This window comes from Solanum pennellii, chromosome 12 (assembly GCF_001406875.1).
Source record: "Solanum pennellii chromosome 12, SPENNV200".
NCBI classification, from domain to species: Eukaryota; Viridiplantae; Streptophyta; class Magnoliopsida; order Solanales; family Solanaceae; genus Solanum; species Solanum pennellii.
In genome coordinates, this window is record NC_028648.1 from 37095389 (window position 1) to 37108139 (window position 12751).

The window sequence follows — 12751 nt, forward strand, 5'->3', positions numbered from 1 at the left end:
TTATGAACGTGTGGTTGGTCTATATTGCTAAAATATGATGATGTTTACTCTGAATGATATAGTATGTGAAGTGGGCATTGCTTATAGTTCTTTTTGGGTTTACTTGGTTGAGTGACGTTATGGGGCCTTACTTAGTCATTGCACTGTTGGACTTAATGGGGGTGTATGAGTGATAGTCTTGCTTAGGTTATGATGTTATGAACACTTATGCATGCTTGTTGAAATTAAAACTTCATGATAGAGTTATCTTGATTATGTGCTCAATTATTTTGATATGCATGATTACTTGACTAGAATTGGCATTGTTTGTCTTGTGACGTACATGGTCTTAACTTATGTAGTAGGTGCTTATTTACTTATATTGGTTCGTGAATTTGCATGTGGTTTTTTCAAAGTAAATAAGCATGCTTTAAAGAAACGTCCCTTTTTATCATGATTTCTACGTTGTATATACATATGATTCCATAGTTAGTACAAATGATGTGCTAAACCCATTTCTCCCTTTTTCCCCAACAATTTAGGTTCCAGTCGTTGAATGTTCGTGACCACTTTAAAGGAAGTCTTGGATCATTTCTCCAAGTGTGGGTATGTCCTCAAGTGTGAGGATGATGCCTTGGTATTACTCTATCTATGGTTCTTTCTTATAGTCTAAAGACGGTCATCTCATTTCTATTGTTTCAAAATATTGTTATAAGCCCTATGTGGAATTTCTACAATGTGTGAAGTCTTATGCCCGTGTTGATTTGACTCCGTATAGATTGTTTAATATGAGACATCCCTTTTAACACTATATTATATATGTTGCCTATATGGGGCATAAAAGTAGAAGACTATGCCATCTTTTTATTTAAAGGATCTATGTAGTTTCGATATAAATGTATTATGTGTAAGCAAGAGGTCTAAGTTAACGTCATGAAGTAGTGTAGATGGAAATTTTTTAATTTTCCTCAGTTTAACGTATGAATGTAATGATTAATGCTAAAAGGCTAGTCTTGTGCCTCTCTGAGGTGGAGGACGCTGGTTATGTCTAGGGGGTACTTCCCGAATGTGACCATACCACAATTTACAGCCCTATGGCTACACTATGTTGGTATACTATTTTTTTGCTAAAATATTTTTATTCCACAATTTCTAATTAAAAGCACAAATATTGTTTTGGAATATATAATCTCAAGCATTAAATTTGCTAATAACTAATTAAAATATATAGATATGCCATAAGTTTCAAAAGGTAGTATGTCTTGTGTACATACACATACTTATAAAGCAATACTCTAAATATATGTAAACAATAGTTAAAAAGTAATCTTACAATAATTCAATATATTCTAGCAATGAATATATTTCACAAAATAAACCATAATGTATTCAAACTTTTATAATAGTTCAAATACTTTCCCTCGTCCATTACAAAGAGATCAATTTGACTTGTGGCGACCCTTCAAATTTCATCACCTTCATTTTCCTACAAATTTAAAATGTACAACAAAATCATATTTCAACAGTAATACAAGAGGGGAGATGTTCAAGATAAATTCCAGATTGCAACTATTTAATATTGTAGAAAATTTATTTTTTGAGTTCACTTTGCAGATTCTGAGGCAAATTAAAAGATTGCAGATTTACAGTTTTAGTTTCAAATTAATTCTAGATTGCAGCTTTAAGTTACACATCAAATTGTAAAAAAATTCGAACACTAAGATGGACATTAACATCTTTCTAGTGTTTTATCAAATGTAGTTACTGTATATTTGTGTTATACATGATAATCAACTAGATTTGCGCATTTAGAAGTTCGAATGCATTTTTTTCTTTACAACTCAGATTAAGAATCCAGCAAGATCATAAGGATGATGGCAGAAAATAATAAAGAGATTAATAACATACTAGGCTAGTAGTAATAAATATTTTTTCTATTTGAGAAGGGAAGTAATAAGGAAGAAGTAGTACGCAAAAATAGTGTGATCGTGTTCTAGCAATAATACTAGAAGAAAAATCTTGTAGTTTTTAACACACGCAAACTGACGCTTCGAATTGTCAAGGACACTTAACTATTTGCTAAATTGTATTCAAAACACACATAATATGTCGAAATCCAGGTGACCAATTCAAAAAGCTTATAAAAGATAAGTTTGTTTAAAGAAAAAAACATTATGCTCTAATTTTTTACATCACAACATAAACTAAAAATAACTTTATTATCTCAAAAAGTACAATGAGATGTCTTGTAATCCTTCTCCAATTTCGGTATCTCTTATTGATTTTATCAATAACAACACCCTCCTCCTTGAAAATACACTAGAATATGTTTGTTCGTCCATGGAACATAACAGAAGAATACATATCTCCTAGTATATTCATTAGGTTTTGATGTTTGTACCTGTTAACATTATCACGTCAAGTTAAACGAGGAAGGAATTCCATGAAATGAGGCCTAGTTTATTGAGTCATGGATTAAAATAGAAGGAGAAAGTAAGTCAGTGTGAAATGCAAAGGTTACGATATGGAACACCTGATTCTTAACTTCAACAATGAACAATCCACTCCTCAAAGTAACATGATCATTTGCAAGAAGACTCTCAAGATGGACTAACATTTCTTTTTCTTAGCAAGACCTAAAATAATGATATGCATCTCGATAATGTGAAACAACATCAATCTCTTTTGTTTCAATGGAAGTACAATTTGTAGCTTCTTTATACTATTTCATAACAGCTTCAGCTATCTACATTCACTTAAAATCACTGTTTTACCTAACGACTTCCCATTCTTTATCTATAAACCACATGGTAAATAAAGATAATAAGTTCATGTTCGCATACGGGGTATGAAAAATATAAGCAAATTACTCAACCAAAATTCTATTACTAGTCAGTATGATTTATTTGATAGTCAGTAGTGATAAATGAAGTGACAAAACTCACAAAATATTTAACACCATTTGCATATATCACATCAAAATGGAAAAAAGTACAAGAAATGATACTCATTCAATGAAACAAAAGAAGCAAAAAGGAGCAATGGTATATAATACTTAAAATAATTAAGCAACCTATTTTGTGATATTCTATATGCAAAAAATGGCTTAAACAACATACATTATATTATAAACTAATAACCATCAACCAAAAGGACAATATTTGTAATACTAAATTCCTGTATGAACCTGTAAACATGATTATTGATGCTGAACGAGGGGAAGGAGTAGAAGGAGCAGGAGTAGGAATATCAGTAGCATTTTCCTTAGACCATGTATATTTGCATCGAGAGGGATGAACAACCCTGTATACACCACTGCTTACTAGGATATATACATCTCAAAAAGTACAATGCGATGTCTTGAAATCTTTCTCCAATTTTGGTATCTCTTATTCACATTAGCAATAACAACACCCTCCTCCTTGAAAATACACTAAAATATGTTTGTTCTGCCATGGAACACAACAGCAGAATTCATAGCTCCAAGTATATGCATTAGGTCTTGTAGTTTGTACATGTTAACATTATCTCATCAAGTTAAACGAGCAAGGAATTCCATGAAATGAGGCCTAGTTTATTGAGTCATATATTAAAAATGAAGGAGAAAGTAAATCAATGTCAAATGCAAAGGTTATGGTATGGAACACATGATTCTTAACTTCAACAATGAACAATCCACTCTTCAAAGCAACATGCTCATTTGCAAGAAGACTCTCAGATGGCCTAACATTTCTTTTTCATAGCAATACCTAAAACAATGATATGCATCTCAATAATATGAAACAACAACATTTTCTTTTGTTTCAAAGGAAGAACCATTTGTAGCTTCTGTATACTATTCCATAACAGCTTAAGCTATCTACATTCACTCAAAATCATTGTTCTACCTAACGACTTCCCATTCTTTATCTATAGACCATATGGTAAATAAAGATATTCATGTTGGCATACGGGGTATGAAAAATAGACACAAATTACTCTACCAAAATTCTATTACTAGTCAGTATGATTTATATTATTGTCAGTACTGATAAATGACCACCTCACAAATTATTTATCACCATTTGCATATATAACATCCAAATGGAAAAAAGTACAGAAATGATACTCATTCAATGAAACAAAAGAAGAAAAAAGGAGTAATTGTATATAATAATTAAGCAACCTATTTTGTGCTCCTCTATACACATAAAAATGCTTAAACGACATCCATTATATTATAAACTAATAACCATCAACGAAAAGGACAATAGTTGTAATACTAAATTCTTGTACGAACCTGTAAACATGATTACTGTTGTTGAACGAGGGGAGGTACTTGAAGGAGCTGGAGTAGGGATATATGTAGCATTTTCCATAGAACATGTAAATTTACATCCATAGGGATGAAAAATAATGTATACACCACTTCTTACTAAGATATATACATCTTTATTATTATCTTGACCATATGAGAAAATGTAGCACAAAGCTGGAACTGTCCTTCCTAGAACAAATGCACAATTTATAGGGGAATTTCCAACACAAGCAAATAGAATTTTGATTGTCATAAATGTTTCGTTGTCCTCAAGGTTTTAGTGCCTTCCGATATTGCACCTGCATAGATATCTGTATAGAGATACCTCCAATAGTTCTATTTTAGTGTCCATATAGTTATACAATCCAACACTTGGAGAAGAATTGAATTAAAAAACATACTTTCCATACATGCAAGGATCATTTGGGAACCTATAGAAGTATCAACGATTAATTGATGTTGAACCTTCTTCCTTATTTATATTAGAGTGATTTAGATCCTATGACTAGGAAAATTGGGTTTATAGATGTATTTTTTGAAGGAGTGCATAGTTTTTCACCCTCGTAATGCGTTAACTATAGTTTCCTCCATTGGTGATTAAATCCACCTCTTCATAATGATCCTATGGGATAAAAACATGTAATCGAGGCCAAAATGATTCAATGAACTTATGTAGTGATGAAATGTATAGATTTGTGGTATAAATTTTGTATGCATCATGAAAGTGGATCATATTGTTCCCTTTTAAATAAAAATGACTTAAGAGAACTGCTTGGACATTAAAATTTATGAACAATTCTCTGCCGACATCTGCATAAATGAAGAAATATGGCCTTGTTGAATTTTTGAGTTTGGAATTGTTTAATTTTGTCATTACCACATTTGAAAATACACAAGAATCTGAGATCCCATAGGGAAATATTCAACTAAGTTGCATGTGAAATGAAAATCAATAAACACAAACTATAAGGTATTAACAATGCTATTAATTCTACAAGGGCAGAAAATCTCTTGTAGGGTGATTTATTCTATTCTCTTTTACGTAATACATTATATTAAAAAGACAAAATAGAAACATGGAGTATGTGGTGTGTGAAGATGTAGAAAAGAGATGTGTAATACTCTAACACACACATTGTAATTTTGACCATCAGATGCAACACGCTTATGTTTTTCAACCAAACGGCCTGTTAAAATGAAATATTTTAAGTAAATACAATAAATATTGCATGAACCAACTGCAGTAAATCTACCAGAGAAATCAGAAGTCATTTGTGGCTTGTAAGCATAGATTTGCCACTTTTATCATAATAGTGTCACAAAAGGGGAGTTCAAATTCTAGTTTACAAGAACAAAATTCATATTATATATTCTGTTCATGAATTCAATGATTAGAAAATCGTGTCAACAGAACTAGTTAGTAATGATTAAGAAAATCATGTCAACATTACTAGTAAGAAACTTATGCCTTAAAATTCTAAATAAGCACCACTGCGCTAGTTGTCTTAGCTGGGAAAACAAAATAAGTACAAATTAACAAGAAACATTTCAAGGAATAAACATGTTCATATATCCAACAGTGAAATAATTATTCATGCCAAACGAATTTTGACCCTTCTAGAAAATTGTCATGATTATGATAAAATTTTCCGAAATAAATCCATACAACAATTCTGATATGGACAAATTGAAACAAAGTAACTGAAGAAACATTACTACTACATTTTAACAAGGTACATCATCCAGAGGAAGGATGCACTGACACTTTTAGATAGATAGAGCTAGTCTTTCTAAAGTTTTAAGTAACTCATCCCCCATGAATAATGTAAATAAAATGCCATAACCTCATTCCCTTAAAAAAATTCCATCAAAATAATTCAAAGAACTCTTTCAAAATTTTCCAACACTACAATATAGCATATTGCAGCAGCTATATAATCTAATCTTGTAACCTCTTCACTAATTCCATAACCTTCAGACAGAAGATCCTAGCAGAGAAGATGGAGCTACAACTACACACAAAAATCAGCAACCAAATAAGAAGAAGAAAAATTAGATCAAGTCTTGTTATTATGACCTTGGATGAGTGGCTCAATTTTTTTCTGATGCTAGCAGAACTTACAACATGTAAAATCCTTAATATTAATGCAAAAACCTATACTCTCTAGACCATCAATGGTATAACGTTATTCTTTACTAAAATACATTTATTTTCCTATGCTTGTCAAATTGAATAATACATCAACCTTTACTGAAGTATTGACAATGTGTGAGCATCATTTATCCACATAAAAAAGACAGACATCAAAGAAATCATAGGGGTCAAAGAAGCTATCTGTTCTTTGTCATATACAATGCAGGTGTCTGAAGAAAAAGTAATATTAACTCCAAGGCCACAAGCCCAAGTGCTCAGATAAATGTCTTGCACTCAATATTGTTAACATCATTGAACTCCTTGATCTATTCAGAGCAACAAGAACAATCAAATATTTTACTTCATTTTGAAAGGAGTATATTTAGATAAACTTAATCAAAAGCTTCCAGATAACCCAATTATTTCATGCTCCCGCTGGGACAATTTACTCAATCTGTTCAAATATCATTAGTTGTTATCAAGGTCATAATTAATGAAACCCTCTAGCATATGTCTTCTACTTATTCTGTTGCTTATGTGTACGTTGTAACATTCTAGAAAATGTACTTGTCGAGTGAAGATTCTATTAGGTTTTAAGAATATGTATTGGGGTACATAGGCATCCCAATGCCCAATATTGAGTAATATTGGGAATGTTAGAGAATACTGGTTTAAGGGTGTTAGCCAATTTCTATGTATAAACAAGTAACTTAAGATATACTTCCAGATAATCCAAGCTTGTTTAGGAATTGTACCTGCAATGAAGACCCTAAGCAAAAACTTTTGATTTCATAGCTTACACTCATTAGGTACGAGGCATCCAGTGTCAAGACAAGGTACCATATCATATGATCATTTAAAATGATCATATAGATTAAGCAGTGCCCAAGGACAAAGTGAGGGTCCTTGGACAATAAGTACGCAGAAACACATGTGCAAGCACATGTGCTAACCGCCAAGGGACTTAGTGCCAAGCCCAACAAAATATTGTTAGGGAGGTTAGGGGGTAGGCTCTCGTACGAGTAAAGCCACGAAGGTCCTAGATTCCTAACTAATACTAGGATATAAATGACTTACCTTAATAGATAAATAACATTGGACTAACTAAAATAAACAAACTAGTGTACCCAAAATCCTAAGATCTAACCAGGTTACACTAGGTGATTAACTAACAAAAGAAACAACCTAGAACCTTACCTATGATGGTCCAAAGGGGTTGGTTATGCTTCTAGTGACTTAGGGGTACTTTAGTAATTACTCTAGATCACTTAATTAATTAAATTGACAACTTAATTAATTAATTTAAGTCATTCGTCAAAGTCGAAGCTCTTAGCAAATATTCAGATTTGGCAAAGTAAAATATTCAATGTGCTACTATGTTCACAAGTTCAATAGAATGATTAGATTATTATAGTATAAACATGAGGTAAATTGACTTGGCTAATGATATTCTCGCGATCAGTGATTAATGAATGTTTGGTTTATGCCAATAAATTGGCTTACAATATTATTTCCAAATTATGTCATAGAATTGGCCATTGACAAAGCCATAACAATCGTATACGGCCAATGTAAATTATGATGTTCTTGTAAGGCCAAATACATGTTAATGAATAACTTGACAAGTTGTGACTCAACGAACTCATAACCCAAGGTATGCCAATGATTGGGACAAGTCCCAACATACCCTATTTAATGAACTTGTGAACATAGTAGCACATTGAATAAGTCTTTATAACTTTCATAAAGAATGATACAAGACTACCAAATAATATTGAACAAGATAAAGTGAGTAGTGAATAACATATAACCTTATGAGTCATGAAATAGACCTAGAATGGGTGTTAAAGAAAGTGAGACAAGTCTCACTTACACCTAAACGATTATGTTAAAGATACTACATAAGTGGTTGTTAGAAATCATGGGACACGTCTCATTCACACCATAATGTAATGTAAGATTTAAGTTCACATTCATCAAGTATTGCATGGGGTGACAAATCATCCATTGAGATAAGCATACCTCATACTAGAATCAAGCTTTCATAATGTGTGAGTCAACTTTTAAAAGTTGTAAAGTATGATAAATTGAGAAAAGCACCGATAGAGCAGCAATGAGCTTGTGCAAGCACATGTAAGCCTCATGAGATGAGACTACCACCAAGGTGGATAAGGGTCTCCAAAATCTCCTAGTCTTTTAACTATGTTTCCAGCATAAGTTACTAGCTAGTGGATCCACCTAAGAAAGGTAGGAAGCATTCGGTTTAACTTTGGTCGGTAAACCACCGCTTTTTAGGGTGGGGAGACACTAGATTTCATGTTAGCTCACATGATCTATGTCGTTTAAATGCTAGTATTCGGTTTCACTTTAGCCGGTGAACCACCTCTTTTTAGTGTGGAGAAGTCACTGGATTTCATCCTAGCTCATATGATTTATGCAAGTTTACTGCTAAAGAATTCGTAAACAGAGTAAGAAAGAAAGGAAGAAAGAGAAGTATGTTCAAAGTGAACATGATATCAAAGAAGAAGATATGTAAGTTCAAAGTGAACTAAGTAAGCAAAAGCATTAGTAAATCAAATCAGCAGTGTTTAATAATAATCAAGTTTTAACAGTTATTGGATTATGCCAATAATGGGAGCAAAACAAAATGGCTAATCAATGCCCCATAATCTTTATATCATGTGAATGATAAAATATTGGGCATCGCCAATAATCTTTATATTATGCAAATTATCAAATAATGGGCATAGACAATAATTTTTATATTCTTCAAATGATCAAATAATGGACATAGACCATAATCTTCATATTATGCAATGATCAATCAATGGGCATAGCCAATAATCTTTATATTATTCAATCAACCAAATAATGGGCATAGATAATTAAGATTGTCTTATAAAGACTCATGTCAATTTAACAAGAATGGAAAGAATAACTTGTGAGTAGGGTAGTCAAATATTTCCTTAGTCTTTTGGATTACTTATTGGATGCATTGTAGGAAAGGGGCTGCAACGAATCATTGGACTCATAATTAAACATAGGATTAAAGGAGATCATTGAACTACACACAAAAAAAAGAACAATAGACTGAAAAATAATCTTAAGTGTGGGAAAAGGAGCTCTCGGCTTAAGGGGGGAGCAAAAATATCTATTTTTGCTCTGACTTGTTCTAAAACTATGTTCATGATTAGAATGGTCTTATGTTCATATAGAAAATGAGTTGTGTGCTTTAAATGTATACGAATGGGATTGCAATGAATCATTGGACTCGTAAGTAAAACATAGGATTAAAGGAGATCATTGAACTACACAACAAAAAGAAGAAAATACTGAAAAATAATCTTAGTGTGGGAAAAGGAGTTCTCGGCTTAAGGGAGGAGAAAAAATATTGATTTATTCTATAACTTGTTCTACAACTATGTTCATGATTCGAATAGTCTTATGTTCATGTAGAAAATGAGTTTTGTGCTTTAAATGTATGAAAATATATCATATTCATAGCATGACTCAAAAATAACGAATTAGGAAGTAAAGTGACTTCACTTTCAAAAAATGGCATGTTGCTATAGGAAGAACTTTCCCTGATCATGCATAATCCATATGTGTTGATGTGCATATACCCATACATAGTACAAGTGTGTACTAACCCATATACTATTACTATATTTATAGTAACATGTCCTTGAAGAAGATTGAAGATTCGCTTAAGGCTGTTTGGATTAGTACCTCCAGACATTGGTAGGTCCTCTTGAGTTTGAGTATTCCTACGCTTTATATTCTAGCTTTAGTATATGAGACACAGCTAGTGGATGTTGTCCCTAGAGTTTCCTTTCAAATATTTGTTCACGCTTTTAAATAAAGGCCGGTTTGGTAACTATTATTATAATGAATTCTTCATTTCAATTGTTCAATCTATTAATAGATAGTTGTTTAGTTCGAGCTATTAGTATATCACTCTTATGCAAAAATTATATGAGGTCTAAGTATACTTCAGTAAGTTTAAAAGTTTTATATATTCTGCTAAATTTAATTGTATGATAGTGATGAAAGCTTATAAGAGGCTTGTCTACGACCTTTGAGAGGTTAATGATGACAGTCTCATCTAGGGTTTAGAACTTGGGTGTGACCTGTGTAGTTGTGGCTCCATAGGATTTTGTGTATGCAGGTTATAAAATTAGTGTACAAGTTATAGCTTCATTTACATAGCTGCTTCAATATGCTTTATTATAGTATTAAAAAATGTTGAAAGAATTCATAAAACAACTTTGTTGGTATTTGTCCCATATTTTACTTCTATTACGAAAAAATGTGTTCTATTCCTTTTCTTGCTTGTGATCCTTCTTCTCGTTCACATTATTATTCTCAGTCTAAATTTATCTAATGAAACTAACACACAACTTACACATTAATTCTCCTTGATTTAACAACAAGTTGGGTACATCAGACAATATAACAACTGAACTGATTCAAACACTCAAACCTCCACAAGGGCATACATATATGATAGCAAAAATCGTGTAAGCTGGACATTTTATTTCACTGTTTCAAGTGCTAATAGCGGCGGCATAAGATTGAAGCAAAGTTAGTTCTTACTTGGTTATAGATCTTTTCCTGACACGATTAATTCAATCATCAACGACTGCTGCTGCGTGAGGTGATCTTAATTTAGCCTATAATGTGGGTGACGTGATCTTTTTGAGATGTTTAATTGTGAATTTGATCATGTTAAACTATCTATAGCTAATGTTTTCCTTAGGAATTTCTTTTGAAATTTTAGAAATTGATCAATGTGAATCGATGTTTATAGATTTGGTAAGGTTCATCTATATTTCTCTAATTTCTATAAAATTGGTGATGTAGTGTACATGAAGTGGTTTCGATCCTATGATGGTTGAAGCATGATTTCGATTATGTCATTGTACTTTTAGGTACATCCCTAAAATTAATTATTTGTTAATTATTTATGAATTACGTGTATTGATCAACGATGATCAAATCTTGGAGAAATGGTAAGTTGGCTTTATTTCCTGTATTTATCTGTAGAATTGCTACTTAAATTGGCCATGTTTGGCATTGTGTGGTATGTTCCACTTATGGTAGTAGTTCTCAATTTATTGTCAACCTCTATATTTGCTGATCATTTTCTTGAAGGAAAGTATGTGATTATGAAGTGTGGTCACCATGATCACATCTATGAAGTAGCATGCCTAGTATCTTAATCTAGTATCATGTGCTAGGTGCTAATGGAGTCTTCAAGGTTTGAATGAATTTGTTAGGGTTAGGTTTGGTCTATGTGCTTCCAATGATGAAGTTCTAATAGTGAATGGACCCATATCTATGTATTGCTATATGAACATGTGCTCTTAGCTAATATTAGAAGTCTTGGATGCAATGTTGAAGGTGTCTTGTCTCCTAACCTATGAAGTTATGTGTGTGCTATATATGAATGTGTATTGTGATCCTTGAAGGGTGGCTGCCTCACAATATGTTAAGTGTCGTTATTTGATCATGTTGTCCAATGTACACACTCTCACACCTCATGCATGCTTATCATTAGTATAGGTTCATGGTGTCTAATGAAAGGATAATTTTCATATGCACTAATATATTGTACAATGCATGTAACCTATATAATGCATATGTATACCTTCATAGAATAGTTCCTAGGGTTGTATATCTATGAATATGAATATGAATTCATAACAAAGCTATGAACATGAAAGTATATACTATATGAATTATGAGCATGTAGTGTTTAAATGTGTTTATGTGAAAGGTCTTCTCATGTAAGTACACACACACACACATGAATATATCTGATCTAGCATGTATGATAATCTTGTAAAAAAGGATTCTCTTGAAAGGTTTTCTCACATGAATTAGGTTGATTAAAGTACATTCTAATATATAACCTATGACCTACGCATATTAATAGATAATTCTCGTAAAGCCATCTTTATGAATTAAAGTTAATAAAGACTTTTCAATAAATGGAACTTTGTTTATCAACGTGTCAACTTGACAAATGTGAGGGAGGTGCCCCTTCCTAATGAAAAAGGCTTGTTCACCAATTGTCCCATATGAGGCGTTGATTTCCCTTGTAGGGAGATTCACCTTATGTTTATCATGAGATGAAAGTTACAACACCAATTGGCATAAATAGGGATTAAATATATATTTCCTAGTTCCATAACTTTGTTTCCCTCATAGGACCTCGTAAGTGAATCAACCTAGATTCTAGCATGATGTTAATGTTCTTCTTTGGAAAGTATAACACCTCCTTTAGGTGTAGGGTTCCATGAGATCGAATTCCATTTTTGTCTTACATGGTCTTTTTT

At 32.3% G+C, this 12751-nt stretch overlaps 1 pseudogene; it reads right to left on the reverse strand.

Annotated features, from left to right (window-relative positions):
- Positions 1–1345: 1345 nt before the first annotated feature.
- Positions 1346–4337, reverse strand: LOC114075291 (annotated as a pseudogene).
- Positions 4338–12751: the final 8414 nt, after the last annotated feature.